The sequence below is a fragment of the Eurosta solidaginis genome, chromosome 1 (genome assembly GCF_040869045.1).
Source record: "Eurosta solidaginis isolate ZX-2024a chromosome 1, ASM4086904v1, whole genome shotgun sequence".
In the NCBI taxonomy this organism is placed as follows: Eukaryota; Metazoa; Arthropoda; class Insecta; order Diptera; family Tephritidae; genus Eurosta; species Eurosta solidaginis.
The window spans coordinates 99292258-99307896 of NC_090319.1; the positions used below are offsets into that span (position 1 = coordinate 99292258).

General features: G+C 38.4%; 1 protein-coding gene across 7 annotated transcripts in view; it reads left to right on the top strand.

Moving 5' to 3' along the window:
• The window catches only part of LOC137236860 (organic cation transporter protein), a 108024-nt gene that overhangs the window by 60139 nt on the left and 32246 nt on the right, over positions 1-15639 (top strand). Inside the window, exon 1 of one of the 7 annotated variants that reach the window (XM_067759931.1) lies at positions 5788-5919. The exons of the other annotated variants lie outside the window; for them this stretch is intronic. The gene's annotated coding sequence lies outside the window, so the exon portion shown is untranslated. Of the gene's footprint in view, positions 1-5787; positions 5920-15639 lie in introns of those variants that run through there. 7 annotated transcript variants of the gene reach the window in all.

Sequence of the window (15639 nt, forward strand, 5' to 3'; positions counted from 1 at the left end):
ATTTAACATTGTCTGCACTTGTCGATGTACGATTGGGCCCCTGAATGTCAGCTGATTTTTCTACGTCATAGCGGCTGTTACGTTTAACCTTCACGATTTTGTATGGCCCAATATATTTGTTTGCTAGCTTTTTACCAGCTCTGAACTGTGTGTACTTAATTGCAACAAGATCTCCGACTCGATACGCATAGCTTGCTTTGCGTTTTTTATCGTACTGTGCTTTGTATATTTCTTGTGCTTTCGATATCTGGGATCTAGCTTCTTTCCTTATGGTGCTACGTTCGTCGTTTAAAGATTGAATACTTTCTTCTCCCAACATCTTGATTAACTCCGCATTCAGCTCGTGCCTCATTTTTATGCCGAACAAAACCTCAAATTGTGTGTGTTTAGTTGAATCGTGGACATGCGCGTTGATCGCTTTTGGCACCTGGCCTGTGTGCTTAAACCACTTTTCGGGCTCCGCTGCTGACAACTTCGAAGTATTGATAATATTACCCGGTTTACGCGTTCTATCTGGCCGTTGCCTCTTGCTACACCAGTCGTAACTTCAATATGGTTAATATTGTTGTGTGTACAGAAGTCCTTAAACATGTTGGACGTGAACGCAGATCCTTTGTCGCTTACCAGTATTTCTGGACTTCCAAAGATATTTACCCAAGTCTGCATGTGTTTTACAACTTCTTTTGCATCAGTGGACTTTGTAGTAAACAACCAAACAAATTTCGAGAAACCATCCACTATGGCAAATATGTATTTATACCCCTTAACCGTCGCATCAAGTGGCCCAAGATGGTCAACATGAATAGTGTTTAGCGGCACTTGCCCTTTGTCTATGCAATGAAGGAAATCTTCTTGTTTACCTAATTTTCTATTATGCGTTATACACTGTATGCAATTAGCTATGTGCTGCTTAACTTTACTTTCTAAATGAGGGATAAAATACTCCTGCTCGATAGCATGCATCGTTTTTTTTACTCCCATGTGACCAAAGTTGTGTGCACTCGTAACGATTTCTTTCTCCATACATTTCGGCAAAACGAGTAGGTTTTGACCTTGCCGCTGTTTGTAGAGTAGCGAGCCTATCATCTTGTAGTCGCCAAACTGACGTTGTTTTAGCATTTCTTTAACTGCTTGTATATGTTCGTCGCTCTGCTGCGCGTTGTGTATTCGTGCCTGCAACTCGGATGTGATGACCATAATAGGAAAACGGCTTCACGAATCCACATGTTTCATCCGACTTCCCGGTCTACGCTCGACGGTGAAAGAAAAGTCTTGCATGTACATTATCCACTGCGCTACCTCCCTGGACAAGTCTTTCTTTTGCGTAGTCTGTTTAAATGCTGCACAATCTGTCACGAGTGTAAAGGTGTTTCCAATTAAATACTGCCGGAACTTCTTAATAGCTATGTATGCTGCTTTTACTTCGAGTATGTAGCTGTGCATTTTTTCTTCGGTTGAAGAGGATTTCTTACTCCAATAATACGTCGGATGCCATTCTCCTTCGAACTTTTGTAAGAGCGTTCCACCAAATCCGTGTTTAGCAGCGTCTACGTGCAGCTGTGTTTCAGCGTTTTGATTGTAAATTTTTAAAACTGGCTCTTGCGTTAAAATTGTATCCAGCTCTGCGATCGCTAGCATTTCCGCTTCACCAATTTTGAACTTAGATTCCTTTTTCAACAGATTTGTAAGGGATCTGGCAATGATGGCGTAATTCCTCACGAATTTGCGAAAGTAGCCGGTTAGTCCCAGGAAGGTCTGCACACTCCTGACGTCTGTTGGTACTGGACAATTTTTCATAGCCTTTATTTTCGCTTCGCCTGGCCAAAACTTTCCGTTCTGTACTGTGTGGCCGAGAAATTCGATTTTTTCTTTCAAAAATTTACATTTCTGCCATTTAATTTCCAACCCGAAACATTGCGCCCTGTCTAACACCTTCTGCAAATTTTGAAGACAACTCTCGTTTGACTGACCGAAGACAATGATATCGTCGACGTAAAGTTCCATGATACCATCGTTGACTAGTTGCCTGAATATATGGCTGATGTATCGCGCAAATGCCGCTGGCGAGTTACAGAAGCCGAAAGGAGCTCCGTTAAATTCATATAACTCCTCTCTTGTGATGAATGCCGTATATTTTTTGCTGCCTTCATCCACCGGTACGTGAAAGAACCCGTTTTTAAGGTCCATCACGGCGAACACTTTTGAGGTTTGCATCCTCTCTAACACTTCATCAATTAGCGGAACGGGGTATCGGTCTTTTAGAACACAGGTATTCAATACGCGATAGTCAATGCATACTCTATACGATCCATCTTTCTTTTTGGCAAGTACAACTCTGCTTGCTACATCTGAGCTCGACTCTCTGACTATACCCTGTTCAACCCACTCTGTAACCTGCTTTTGTATTACCGCATGTTCAACTGATGCCAATCGTGTTGGGCTTTGCCTAAAGCTAAGATCTTTGCACGGTAAAATCTTCAATTGTGTCGGACACTCCTGCTGAGCACTTGCTGGGTTATAATTACTAATCATCGTTTGAATAGCTGCCTTGTACTGCGCTGGCACTTCAATTTCATCGATTATACTGCTTATGTTATAAACATTGAAACCTACTTTATCGACATCTGCTTCGCGACTCAAAAATTGATAGCCATTCGCATTCAGCACAACCGTGAAATTTTCAATAAAATCATAACCCATTATCACATCATAATTTATTTTGCTGTCAGGAACGATTAAAAATTTGTGCTCGTGGTGTAATCCATCTACCTCCACTCTCGCTATAAATGTCCCGAAAACTGAGGTGGGGATGTTTCCCAAACCATACAAAATAACACTGCTTTTTTGCACAGCTAAATCAGCAAACATTGTTTTATAAACATTTTCTTGAATAAGTGTCACATCCGCGCCTGTGTCAACAAGACAGCTTAGCTTTTTGTCGTTTATTTTGATTACTTTTGTACGTTTCTTTTTGTCGATTACGTTCACCTCGTTCTTTTTCGTTCCTTGGTTACAATTTTTCGCCATATGACCGCTGCCATTACACTTAAAACATTTTGTCTCTGCCTTGCAATCTGATCTTTTATGACTCGATGATCCACAGTTGAAGCAGTGCTGCTTACGCTCGTTTTGTTTTTGTTCATCTTCGCGCTTACCTTTATGTACCTTTTGCCTGGTTTCGCCCTGTTGTTTGCCAATCGCCAATTCCATCAAGTCGTGTTTGTCGCGTAGTTCTTTAAATGTTGTTACTGCGTATAGTTGCATTGCTAACTCTGCTCTCAACGCCAAACCATCTACAATATAGCGAATGGTCGATTGCTCGTCTACTGCACCTAACACAGCCAACTTTCGCATTTGTAAAATGTACTCGTGAAAACTCTCACTATCGCGTTTTTTTCTGCTACTTAGTAGTCTGTGCACCTCTGCGCTATTAAGCTTTTTATCAAATTCTTCGATTAGAGCTTTTTGCAAGCTTTCGTAGTTCGAAACAGACACTGATTCCAAAAACAATTTCGCTGTTCCAGTCAACTTGCTTCTTGCATTGACATATTTCTGTTTATCGCTTAGCTCATACGCTTCGGCATTTTGGTTAAAGTTTTCCAGCCATTGTCGTATTGGAATTGAAGCGCCGTTGTATTCTGGAATAACTTTACCGAAATTTTCCACTGATATGTTGTTCTTGGTTTCGTATTCTTTCTCTAATTTTGCGGAAAAAAGCCGTATTAAGTCGCCTAAGTTCTCCATCGCCGTTTCGTTACCTGGAGATGATTCCTGCTGCGCTTCTAGCGGATATTCCTCTTTATATTCGGTAGTGTCGTTTTCTTGTTGTCCCTTTGTTTTACTTCTCGTTTGTATGCTCATTTACATTAATGTTCGGTTCTATAGCTTACCGCATGTGAACCCTCATGGGTCGCCTTCGGTTGAGCCCCCAAATGTAAAGTATGATATTTTAATTAAGCAAACGAATGATACAAAGTTAATAAAAAGTATTAAAACAATTAACAATAAAAAATGACTGCTGGTACTTTAGTGATTGCTTTCTAGTAATACGGCTGTTGCTGATGTCTGCTGTTCGGCTGTTAGTCGCAATCTGTCTCCACTGACTCTCTTTATGTGCCTTGATTGTGGTTAACGGATGCAGCGTAGATAATTGTGTAGGGATGCCACCATTTTACATATATAGCTGGTAACCAAGCATGAGATACAACTGTTTTCGAACAGTTTTCCCGAAATGACTAGACCTTAGGAGAAATGGGTGAACGAGCAAAGCCGAGAGTATAAAAGTAGCGAAAGCTGAGGAAGCTGTATTCATTTTGATGGAAACACGCATTAGTTGTGAAGTACGTGATATTGAAGTATAATTGCACTACTCCCAAAGTAGACGAAATAAAGCCCATATTGCAATACTGAATATCGGAGTTATTTATTCGACAGTTCAGCGATACGAGCGTCGGCAGAATGCAAAATAGTCAGGAATCCCCCAAAATTCATTACAATATTTTAACACAAATTTGTACAAATAAGTGTTCTTTCTTAAAAGAACCAATTTACTTTAACTACATATTTTGATGCATTTCCTATTAATTTAGCAAGTGAAAAAAAATCCTAAGAAATGGCAGAAAAATCTCCCTCTCATTCACCTTCATAATACCTACTTTTCTCCCATAACCGTTTTCCGCTTTTTCGAACATTGTTCAGAATAAGAGGAAAGGGAGAAATGAAAAAACTCACAAGGATTTTTTATTTAGAATACGAGGAATGGGAGAAAGGAAAAAACTGGCACGGAATTTTTGTTTAGAATTGGGCTGAATATGTTTACACTGACGCTTTTCAGAAAAGAAAACTTATTCAAGACGAAATGTTGGGGTGGTAGGCGACAGAGCTACGGGGGGCAATTCGGTACTCAACTTGGCGCGCAGCAGCTGCTTGCAATATACGATAATGTTTTAAAAGGAATCGTTGGCTACGAAATCCTTCATTTCGTACAGTCATATCATTTACGGTTATGCTGCAGAAACTTTCCTCGGCGCTCTGCTGCTTACCAATCGGTAACAGAGCAACTTGGTTCTCTCAGACAAATGAGCGTGTGTAAATAAGGTAACTGTAGTCGCAATTCTTTGCATACCTTTGTGTTTAGTTAAAAAAAGGTTGCGTGATATACTTAGGGATGAAGGAAGTAAAGAAATGTTCGTACTGAATTCCGGATTTTGTACATTTTTACATCGATATAAGTGCGAGTCAGTGGGTAATGTAATGAACGTGTTTTTGTAAATAACAAATGGTGCTCACTAAAATGCGTACGTAAGCTCGTATAATCGATTTGGTTAATTACGTCAAACATTTGCATAATAAACCTTCCGATATCCCCAAATATATACATACATACATACACATTTATTTGTTTACAAAAATTACTCACTTTATTAATTTTTTTATTTGTAATCCGTATCTTCAATTACTTTGCAAATGCATTTATTTTCAAGCAGCAGACGGAACTAGTCATCTGCGCCTGGAATTTAAAAACATGCAGAGGCTTGACCATAGCGGAATGATACAAGGTGGCCGCATGGTGACATACCTACAAACATAAATAAAAATTCCATGTACTTTGTTTTTGTAAATTCGATGGACAAATGTCAAAATCGTACGGCACCGGAAGTTGATGTATCAAATCAAATAAAAAAAGTTTATAATCAGCTGTTCCATGCTGCCACTTGTATCGTTGCGCCATGGACTTGACGTTTCATTTGTTGGCAATTAGTTTTTAACTCGAGTTGAACGTGAGAAGTCGCTGTCAGTTGTAGTGATATTTTGTTTATGTGAGGTTTTGAAGTTTCCTTTGTAGTTATAACTTTTTTTTAAGTGTGCTACTTAAAAGTTACGAATTTCAAGTTGTAAATAAAAGAAGCTATAAAGTAGGTGGGTAATAACGTCGTTGCTGTTTCCTGAATGTTGATTAAAAACGCTTAATTTTTGTTGTTATATCAGCCTACTGATTTGTAAGATCGCGGGTTCGAATCGAGCTCAAGGCCTAACAATAATTATTTTATTATTATTATTGTTATGATTAATTTTTTCTTAATTGAAAAAATTATTAAATTAGAATAGAAGAAAGAAAATGCTCGTTGTATATGTAGATCCATTTCGGGAACTGCTAAATTCCTTCATCGGCAACGTTTAGGCTATAACCATTCAGCCATCACAGCGGTTTTTTGTTTGTCTTCATTATTCCTACTCCAGTTCTGATTCTTGCCAATTCACATTCACAGCACTGCGACATCTGTTGCAGAATGCATGTGAAAATTGGACTTGTTTCATGGCAATGATGCCATAGTGTCATATTTCATGGACACTTTTTTCCCGTGCTCTGGGATGTATTAACAATTTTTGTTGTTATATCGGCCTACTGATTTGTAAGATCGAGGATAAAATAATAATTGTTAGGCCTTGAGCCCGATTCGAAACCGCGATCTTCAAAAAGCTTCATTTTTTGCTTTTCAAAAATTCAATTCTTTGTGCTTTTGTTTTGTTTTCCGAAGCCTATGTATACTAAAGGCTCCCAAAGAATATTATTATTTTCGCGTGTAGATAGAGACCAAACTTCGCAGTTGGTTCTTGCTCAAGGGATTGCAAACCACTAACGCGATGAGACCCTTTTTAGAAAAATTTTCTAAAGTATTTTTGATGTTAGTAGTACAATCAGTTTTGGTAAGTTCACCCGGAAGGCTACCACTACATCACGGCTACGGCCGTTCGAGACTATTACTTGTTTAAGGTGGCCAAAAGTTATGCTACAAAATTTACACATTGCACTGTCCATCTTTAGTTAACGCTAACCAGTAGTTTATTTGATAGAAATCGTATTCATAAACTTGGTTAAACCCTTTGGTAGCGCATGCCCAAAGAATCGACTGTAACATCTCTAAATACTTTTTCAATAGCACAACCTTGGTAGTGCATTATGTGTGCACTTAAAACCCAATTCAAGCAGTATACTTCTTTTGATGGCCATGACAGAAATAGATACTCAGGGCCGAATTAACCCTCAACGGGCCCTAGGCAACCATCAATTTGGGGGCCCTTTTTTCACGTCCGTTCCCTTCTTTTTTTCGGTTAAAAAATACAAGCTTATATCTTTCATAAAAATTTGATTGTCACAATGTAATAATATCAATAAAATTACTATCCACATTTTAAACACGTCGTTTTCTACATTTATTTTCGGCAAATTCATCAATTATATCATCAATATCGATTTTGTTCAATAAATCTGACTCAATGCAAAGTATACCTAACATCTCGAGTCGCTCTTGTCGCGTTGTAGCTCTTTCAGCAGCTTTGATTCTTTTTAATTGCGAAAAGGATCGTTCGGTAGAACAACTTGTGATCATTAATGTTAAACAAATCTGAAGAGCTATTTCTGTGTTAGGAAATACCTCGGCTAATTGATCTTCCATTAGAATCTTATACAAATGACTATGAGTTTTTTTGTGCATCAGTGTATCTGGAGTTTACGTAACTTTGGAATTGTTTCATTTCGATACAAAATTCTTCCAAGTCTCTAGAATAAAAAATAACTAAGTAATTTATATCTTCGTGGAGGTCTCCATCACTTAGAGAAAAGTTGATGAGAAATGCAAATCTCTCTGAAACTTCCATATACTTTCACTGTGTAGATTATCGATGATTTCGAGGAAACCTTTTGTCCTAAAATCATCGCAAGGCGAAAATTCTACTTCTGGAGCATTTCCGTCATTAGGTTGTTTTTTTCTACGACGAGTACGTTTTACGATTTCTGTATAAACTACACCAGGTAATAATTGTTTTGTTTTTTTCTACGAAATCATTGAACTTTTCACGGAATGAAACTAAACTCTCTTCTAACGATCCGTACAAAAAAGCACACGTTTTCAAATCTGCTTTTTCACTTTGCAATGACTTACTCACTGAACGCATAGCAGCCAAAATAGAGTTGAAGGCTTTACACCACATTTCCAAAAGTAAACACAATTTTTCAAAATATAAATAACCAGTGTACATTTTGAGATCATTTTTTTTTTTTATAATTCAATATACTTTTTAGTCTAAGAGCCCGTGATTGCCAGACCTTCATTATTTTATAAAAGTTGAAATTTCGCCAGTGCATACTTCCAACTGAAGCAGGATCGTTGGTCTATTATAAAACTTGAATCATAGTGGCTTTAACAGATACCGTGCAAAAATTTTGCAGAAAAATAGACATTTCTTTCGTTATTTTATAAAGACTGATTTTCATATATGGTCTTCGTCACGATATAAGAAGCAACCAGCCTCATTGCCAGACACCTTCCATAGTGGCTTTGTCCAGCCAGACACTTTTTATAATGCAAAACTGTACTTTTTCATAAAGCTAAACACTTTTTCATAAGCTGAAAGTTTTTTACGGCAAACAAAATTTCAAAAGTTTTTTTTTTAAGATTTTGTATTCGAATTTCAGTATAAAATTGCTTCGATGTTCTTTGAAGTTTAGAAGGATTAAAAGTGTCTGGCTAATCAAAGCCACTATGGAAAGTGTCTGGCAATGAGGCTAGTGGCTTCTTATATCGTGACGAAGACCATGTATGAAAATCAGTCTTTATAAAATGACGAAAGAAAGGTCTATTTTTCTGCAAAATTTTTGCACGGTATCTGTTAAAGCCACCATTACTCAAGTTTTATAATAGACCAACGATCCTGCTTCAGTTGGAAGTATGCACTGACGAAATTTCAACTTTTATAAAATGACGAAGGTCTGGCAGTCACGGGCTCTTGCTCTATTTCTTTCACTTCGATACACTTCTTTGCACGCTAATACAAATTATCAAATGAGTCGGAAATGTCCTTTTTAGGAACCTTGTCTAGTTTGTCGGTCGTCGCCTTTTGAACGCGGTCAATTGAGTTTTATTTATTTGTGTAAAAAAATATTTTCAGTTCTGATTATATTTTTCTTTCACTCTCTAGAATTTTATGTTTGTAAACAAATTTTAGAAGTCTTTTTCATTTTTCGGGATCCCCTAAAATCGGGGGCCCCAGTCAAGTGCCTATTCTGCCTACTTGTTAATCCGGCCCTGTATATACTATAATTTGAGGACATTAGTTAATGACCATTGAAAACAAAGAATGAAGTGATACTTTACAATAAATGTTTTAGGCTCAGGCATTCAGTCATTTGATTGTAAAGTGCGAAATTAAACTGACCATGTAATTGTATTCTTGGCGGAAGACATGGATGCAACAGAGGTACGCACTCCACCATTTTATGGCAACTTTAATATAACAACAAATGAAATGCTCAACTGGTGGCAGAGAGAGTCTTTCGCTAGATACCTGCTCACGAAGAAAGCAACCGCCGCCAGCGGGCTAAGGGGCTTAAAATATTCCCGCTGTATGCATGCTTGTCGAAAAAGCATCCAAAATGCACAGATCTGAAAGTTTCAGTATTGATAGCTTCAAAAAGTGGTAGTGCCAGAGAATATCGGACCAATATTCGTTAAAAGCCTAGGCACCCACATCGGCAGAACTCCCCTAAACCTTGCGCGGAACTGTTTTTGCGGTTACAATAACAATATCGATTCCCCATTCGACCACCGGGCTACGACGTAGTATGCAATATTCAAAAAAATTTAGCTTCAAAAATTATGTTTATTTTATATATTATTTCAAATATTTGACAATATTGTGACGAATATGAGTGACACTAAGTGATACTCACATCCCTAGTCTGATGCTAAGTAAATAAAGTCACAACAACAATAAATCAGACAGTCACTTGTATCTACATAAACGAATCAATCATTATGTCTACACATATGTACGTACACGCAGCTGAGAAGCAACGCACAACCACATGCATATATCTGAGATACTCCCGAAAGTATGCAATGAGAGAAGCTATAAAATCGTGCAATTGTAGTTACAGCTGAGAAATTTGATAGCTGATGGCCAACTAGTAGATTCTGGAAATGGAAGCGCCTAGAAGATGCGAACGAGGAAATCAAAGAGTATAAAAGGCAGCGACAGATAGAGGCGCTCGAATTCAGTTTTGATTAAGACGCTATCTGGCGAGCAATAGCAGTATTATTTATTGTGAAGTACTTTAATAAAGGCCATTTTCCATTATTCAATATTGGAGTTATTTATTCAACAGTTTAGTGATTCGAACTTAGTAGAAGATTGCAAATAAGGGGAATTGCATGCAAAATTCGTTACAATTGGTGTCAGAAGAGGAATTGTTGAATAAATTCCATAGGACAACAAGGACATGGCAAAGTTCAGTGAATTGAAGATCCAGCAACTGAAGAAGGAGTTGGAGAGCCGTGGATTGAATACAACCGGCATTAAACTCGAACTTCAAGCACGACTACGAGAGGCAATGGAAGTAGAAGGAATTAACGTGGAAGAGTATGTCTTTCATCTTGATGTCGACGAGACAACAAAAATTGAAGAGAAAAACGAAACATCGCAGACAGTTACGAGCACAGACTTCAACATGATATTGGCTGCAATATCTGCACAAACATCGACAGTGGCATCAATGTCGTCGCAATTGGCATCCCAACTGGAAGCGCAGGAGGCACGTCATATGTCATCACAGATGGAATCGCAGGAGAACCGTATAACATCGAAGATTAAAGCACAAGAGGCACGAATATCCGAAATGTCGGCACAAATATCAGCGCAGATCTCTGCACAACTGGAAGAGCAAGAAGGATGTATTTCTTCAAAGATGGAAGCGCAAGACACAAAAATTTTGCAACTTGAGAACAAAATCAATGCCGAGATTGAAACATTGCGAGGTCATATACAGGAGTTGCAACTAAATCGCCCAGTTGTTTCAGCAAGCAATACGAAGGTAAAAACTACATATTTTGACGACTCTGTTCCTTTCCAGGTGTTTAAGATTCCGTTTGAGAAGACCGCAGCAGTGAACAACTGGAGTGCTGAAGATAAAGTTGCTGTACTATTCGTGGCATTGAAAGGATCTGCTGCTGAAATCCTACATACTATTCCCGAGGGAGAGCGGAACAGCTACGAAACATTGATGAGCGCTCTAGAGAGGCGATACGGAAGCGAACATAGAAAACAGATATTCCAAATTGAGTTGCAAATCCGTCACCAAAGAGCGAATGAGACTTTGCAGGAGTTTGCCTCGGATGTTGAAAGATTGGCTCATCTCGCCAATGCGGACGCCCCCGTGGAATACACCGAGAGGGAAAAATCCAGATTTTTATAAATGGCATATGGGACGTGGAAATGAAGCGAGCTACATACGCAAACCCAAAGCTGGCATTTGCTGAAACGGTATCACATGCATTGACTCAGGAAACTGCCTCCCTATTGAGTAAACCAGCATATAAGACCAGAGTGGGTAGACGCAATATTGGAGGCACTGAAAGGATCGCAAAAGCGGAGTGAAAAAGTTATCATATGCTTCAAATGCGGGAAGCCCGGTCACATTGCACGTCATTGCGATCTTGATCCTAGTGGTTTCAACAGCATGGGTGGTCTTAATAACAAAGCTGGAGGGGATGAGCAAGGCGAGTAAGATGTAGAGATCGAGAGCTAGCTCCAGCTATTGAATGTCCTGTGATATCTGTGTCGCAAATTGGTAGAAAATCGATCATTCTTACCGTCAGAGGGAATGTGGATGACAAAGAACGTGTACTGACTGTAGATACGGGCGCATCCCATCCCTTAATTCGATCTGACTTGATCAACAGAAGAGTAAAAACGTTACCTGGAGCAAGGTTGCGTACGGTCACTGGCGAGTATAACCAAGTCCAGGGAGAAGTGGTATGTGAAGTCTTGATTGGAAAGGTCACAGTTCTACACAAATTCGTTGTGGCGGAGATCGTTGATGAAGTCATATTGGGAGTAGACTTCTTGGTTGACCATGACATCAAGATCGATATGCAGAGAAGGGTGATGCGTTATAAGAACCAGGATATACCACTTAACTTCAGTTTGCAGGAAGGGTTCAGTAGTAATCGAGTACTGGTGGAGAAGACTCGGCAAAGAACACGAAAGTCAAAGGCAAAGGTTGATAGATCGAATGGGCCAAATAAAGCAAAATCAAAAGTACCTGCGAGAGAAACACTGGCATTGACAAAACCTAATTGACGCACAAAAACGAAGCAACGAATTTCCCAGAAAGAATGCGAGGGTAGTTTCAAGCCGGAGCGCACTACTGTTGTGAAACGTGGGAACGATACTGATTATGCGAAGCCAATCCGTCAAGCGCAAGCTCTACGAAGTAGTTCATTGGCCAAACAACAGAGTGTGAGGGAACGGCCCAGGGTAATGAGTAGTAAAATCAAACACCCGGAAGGTTTCCGGGTGGGAGATTTGGTACTGCTATACAAACCTTACCGTCGGAAAGGTGTTCCATCCAATATTCGGTGCAGTTGGGAAGGCCCGTACAAAGTTGTGAAGAAGATCAGTGATACCATGTACCGCATACAAACCATTGGAAAACCACGAAATAGAAGAGTGGTACACTTGGAGATGCTAGCAACGTTTAGATCGAGAGATTTATCTGACCGGGACGATCAGACTTAGGTGGAGGGCAGAATATTAGCAACACTAAGGGGTACTGCCATCTCTAAGCCGATGCTAAGCAGTGATTGTATGCACATCCATAAATCAATCATTATGTATCTACATAAACGAATCAATCATTATGTCTACACATATGTATGTACACGCAGCTGAGAAGCAACGCACAACGACATGCATATATGTGAGATACTGCCGAAAGTATGCAATGAGAGAAGCTATAAAATCGTGCAATTGTAGTTACAGCTGAGAAATTTGATAGCTGATGGCCTACTAGTAGATTCTGGAAATGGAAGCGCCTAGAAGATGCGAATGAGGAAATCAAAGAGTATAAAAGGCAGCGACAGATAGAGGCGCTCGAATTCAGTTTTGATTAAGACGCTATCTGGCGAGCAATAGCAGTATTATTTATTGTGAAGTACTTTAATAAAGGCCATTTTTCCATTATTCAATATTAAAGTTATTTATTCAATAGTTTAGTGATTCGAACTTAGTAGAAGATTGCAAATAAGGGGAATTGCAAGTAAAATTCGACCGTTATGTAGCGGTCGCTATATAGCGGCACCGCTTTCGAGGAAACCAAGCCTTTAGATGAGATAGCTGGATTTGTCCACCTTGAATATAGAAATGATAATTTTTAAAGCATGTTAGTAGGATAATAATATCAGATGAGTTTATCCTAAATACAATAAAATATATTCGCCAGAAAAGTTTTTCTTAAGAGCCTCTTTGTGCCTGAGAAATATAGTATTAAAGTAATTAATATGACAACAAATGACCAAAAATACGCATGCGATACAAAAATTGGCCAACATTAGGGTGACTCATGAAAGCATATAAGCTTATAAGGTGTAAAATTATATCCATTTACACACGCGGTTATATGAACGCACCTAGTAATACTCTTGATAAACTTGATTGTTTATCAGCTGTATTATTGCCAAACAAAATTTTTTTGATTGTTATACAAATTAAAAAATGCCAAGATTAAGTGAAAAATCAAAACTAAAACGTCTTTACTAAGATATTCTAGTAAATGACTTGCTGATGTTGGATATTTCTGATGAAAATGCCTGCTGTAATGTCTGCAAGGTTGCATTCCTTTCAGCTTACCTCGTTTACACAATGAAATGTGCGCGTAAATTTATACAAATTGTGTAAATGATTTTTATACTCAGTTGAGCAGAGCTCACAGAGTATATTAAGTTTGATTGGATAACGGTTGGTTGTACATATATAAAGGAATCGAGATAGATATAGACTTCCTTATATCAAAATAATCAGGATCGAAAAAAAATTTGATTGAGCCATGTCCGTCCGTCCGTCCGTTAACACGATAACTTGAGTAAATTTTGAGGTATCTTGATGAAATTTGGTATGTAGGTTCCTGAGCACTCATCTCAGATCGCTATTTAAAATGAACGATATCGGACTATAACCACGCCCACTTTTTCGATATCGAAAATTTCGAAAAACCGAAAAATTGCGATAATTCATTACAAAAGAGAGATAAAGCGACGAAACTTGGTAGATGAGTTGAACTTATGACGCACAATAGAAAATTAGTAAAATTTTGGACAAAGGGCGTGGCACCACCCACTTTTAAAAGAAGGTAATTTAAAACTTTTGCAAGCTGTAATTTGACAGTCGTTGAAGATATCATGATGAAATTTGGCAGGAAAGTTACTCCTATTACTATGTGTACGCTTAATAAAAATTAGCAAAATCGGAGAAGGACCACGCCCACTTTAAAAAAAAAATTTTTTTAAAGTAAAATTTTAACAAAAAATTTAATATCTTTACAGTATATGAGTAAATTATGTCAACATTCAACTCCAATAATGATATAGTGCAACAAAATACAAAAATAAAAGAAAATTTCAAAATGGGCGTGGCTCCGCCCTTTTTCATTTAATTTTTCTAGGATACTTTTAACGCCATAAGTCGAACAAAAATTAACCAAAACTTTTGAAATTTGGTAGGGGCATAGATTTTATGACGTTAACTCTTTTCCGTGAAAATGGGCGAAATCGGTTGATGCCACGCCCAGTTTTTATACACAGTCGTCCGTCTGTCCTTCCACATGGCCGTTAACACGATAACTTGAGCAAAAATCGACACATCTTTAATGAACTTAGTTCACGTGCTTACTTGAACTCACTTTATCTTGGTATGAAAAATGAACGAAATCCGACTATGACCACGCCCACTTTTTCGATATCGAAAATTACGAAAAATGAAAAAAATGCCATAATTCTATACCAAATACGAAAAAAGGGATGAAACATGGTAAGGTAATTGGATTGTTTTATTGAAGCGAAATATAACTTTAGAAAAAACTTTATAAAATAGTTGTGACACCTACCATATTAAGTAGAAGAAAATGAAAAAGTTCTGCAGGGCGAAATAAAAAACCCTTAAAATCTTGGCAGGTATTACATATATAAATAAATTAGCGGAATCCAACAGATGATGTTCTGGGTCACCCTGGTCCACATTTTGGTAGATATCTGGAAAACGCCTTCACATATACAACTACCACCACTTCCTTTTAAAACTCTCATTAAAACGTTTAATTTGATACCCATATCGTACAAACTCATTCTAGAGTCACCCCTGGTCCATCTTTATGGCGATATCTCGAAAAGGCGTCCACCTATAGAACTAAGGCCCACTCCCTTTTAAAATACTTATTAACTCCTTTCGTTTGATACCCATATTGCACAAACGAATTCTAGAGTCACCCCTGGCCCACCTTTATGGCGATATCTCGAAACGGCGTCCACCTATGGAACTAAGGATTACTCCCTTTTAAAATACCCATTAACACCTTTCTTTTGATACCCATATTGTACAAACAAATTCTAGAGTCACCCCTGGTCCATCTTTATGGCGATATTTCGAAAATGCGACCACCTATACAACAACCACCACTCCCTTTTAAAACCCTCATTAATACCTTTAATTTGATACCCATATCGTACAAACACATTCTAGAGTCACCCCTGGTCCACCTTTATGGCGATATTTCGAAACGGCGTCCACCTATAGAACTAAGGCCCACTC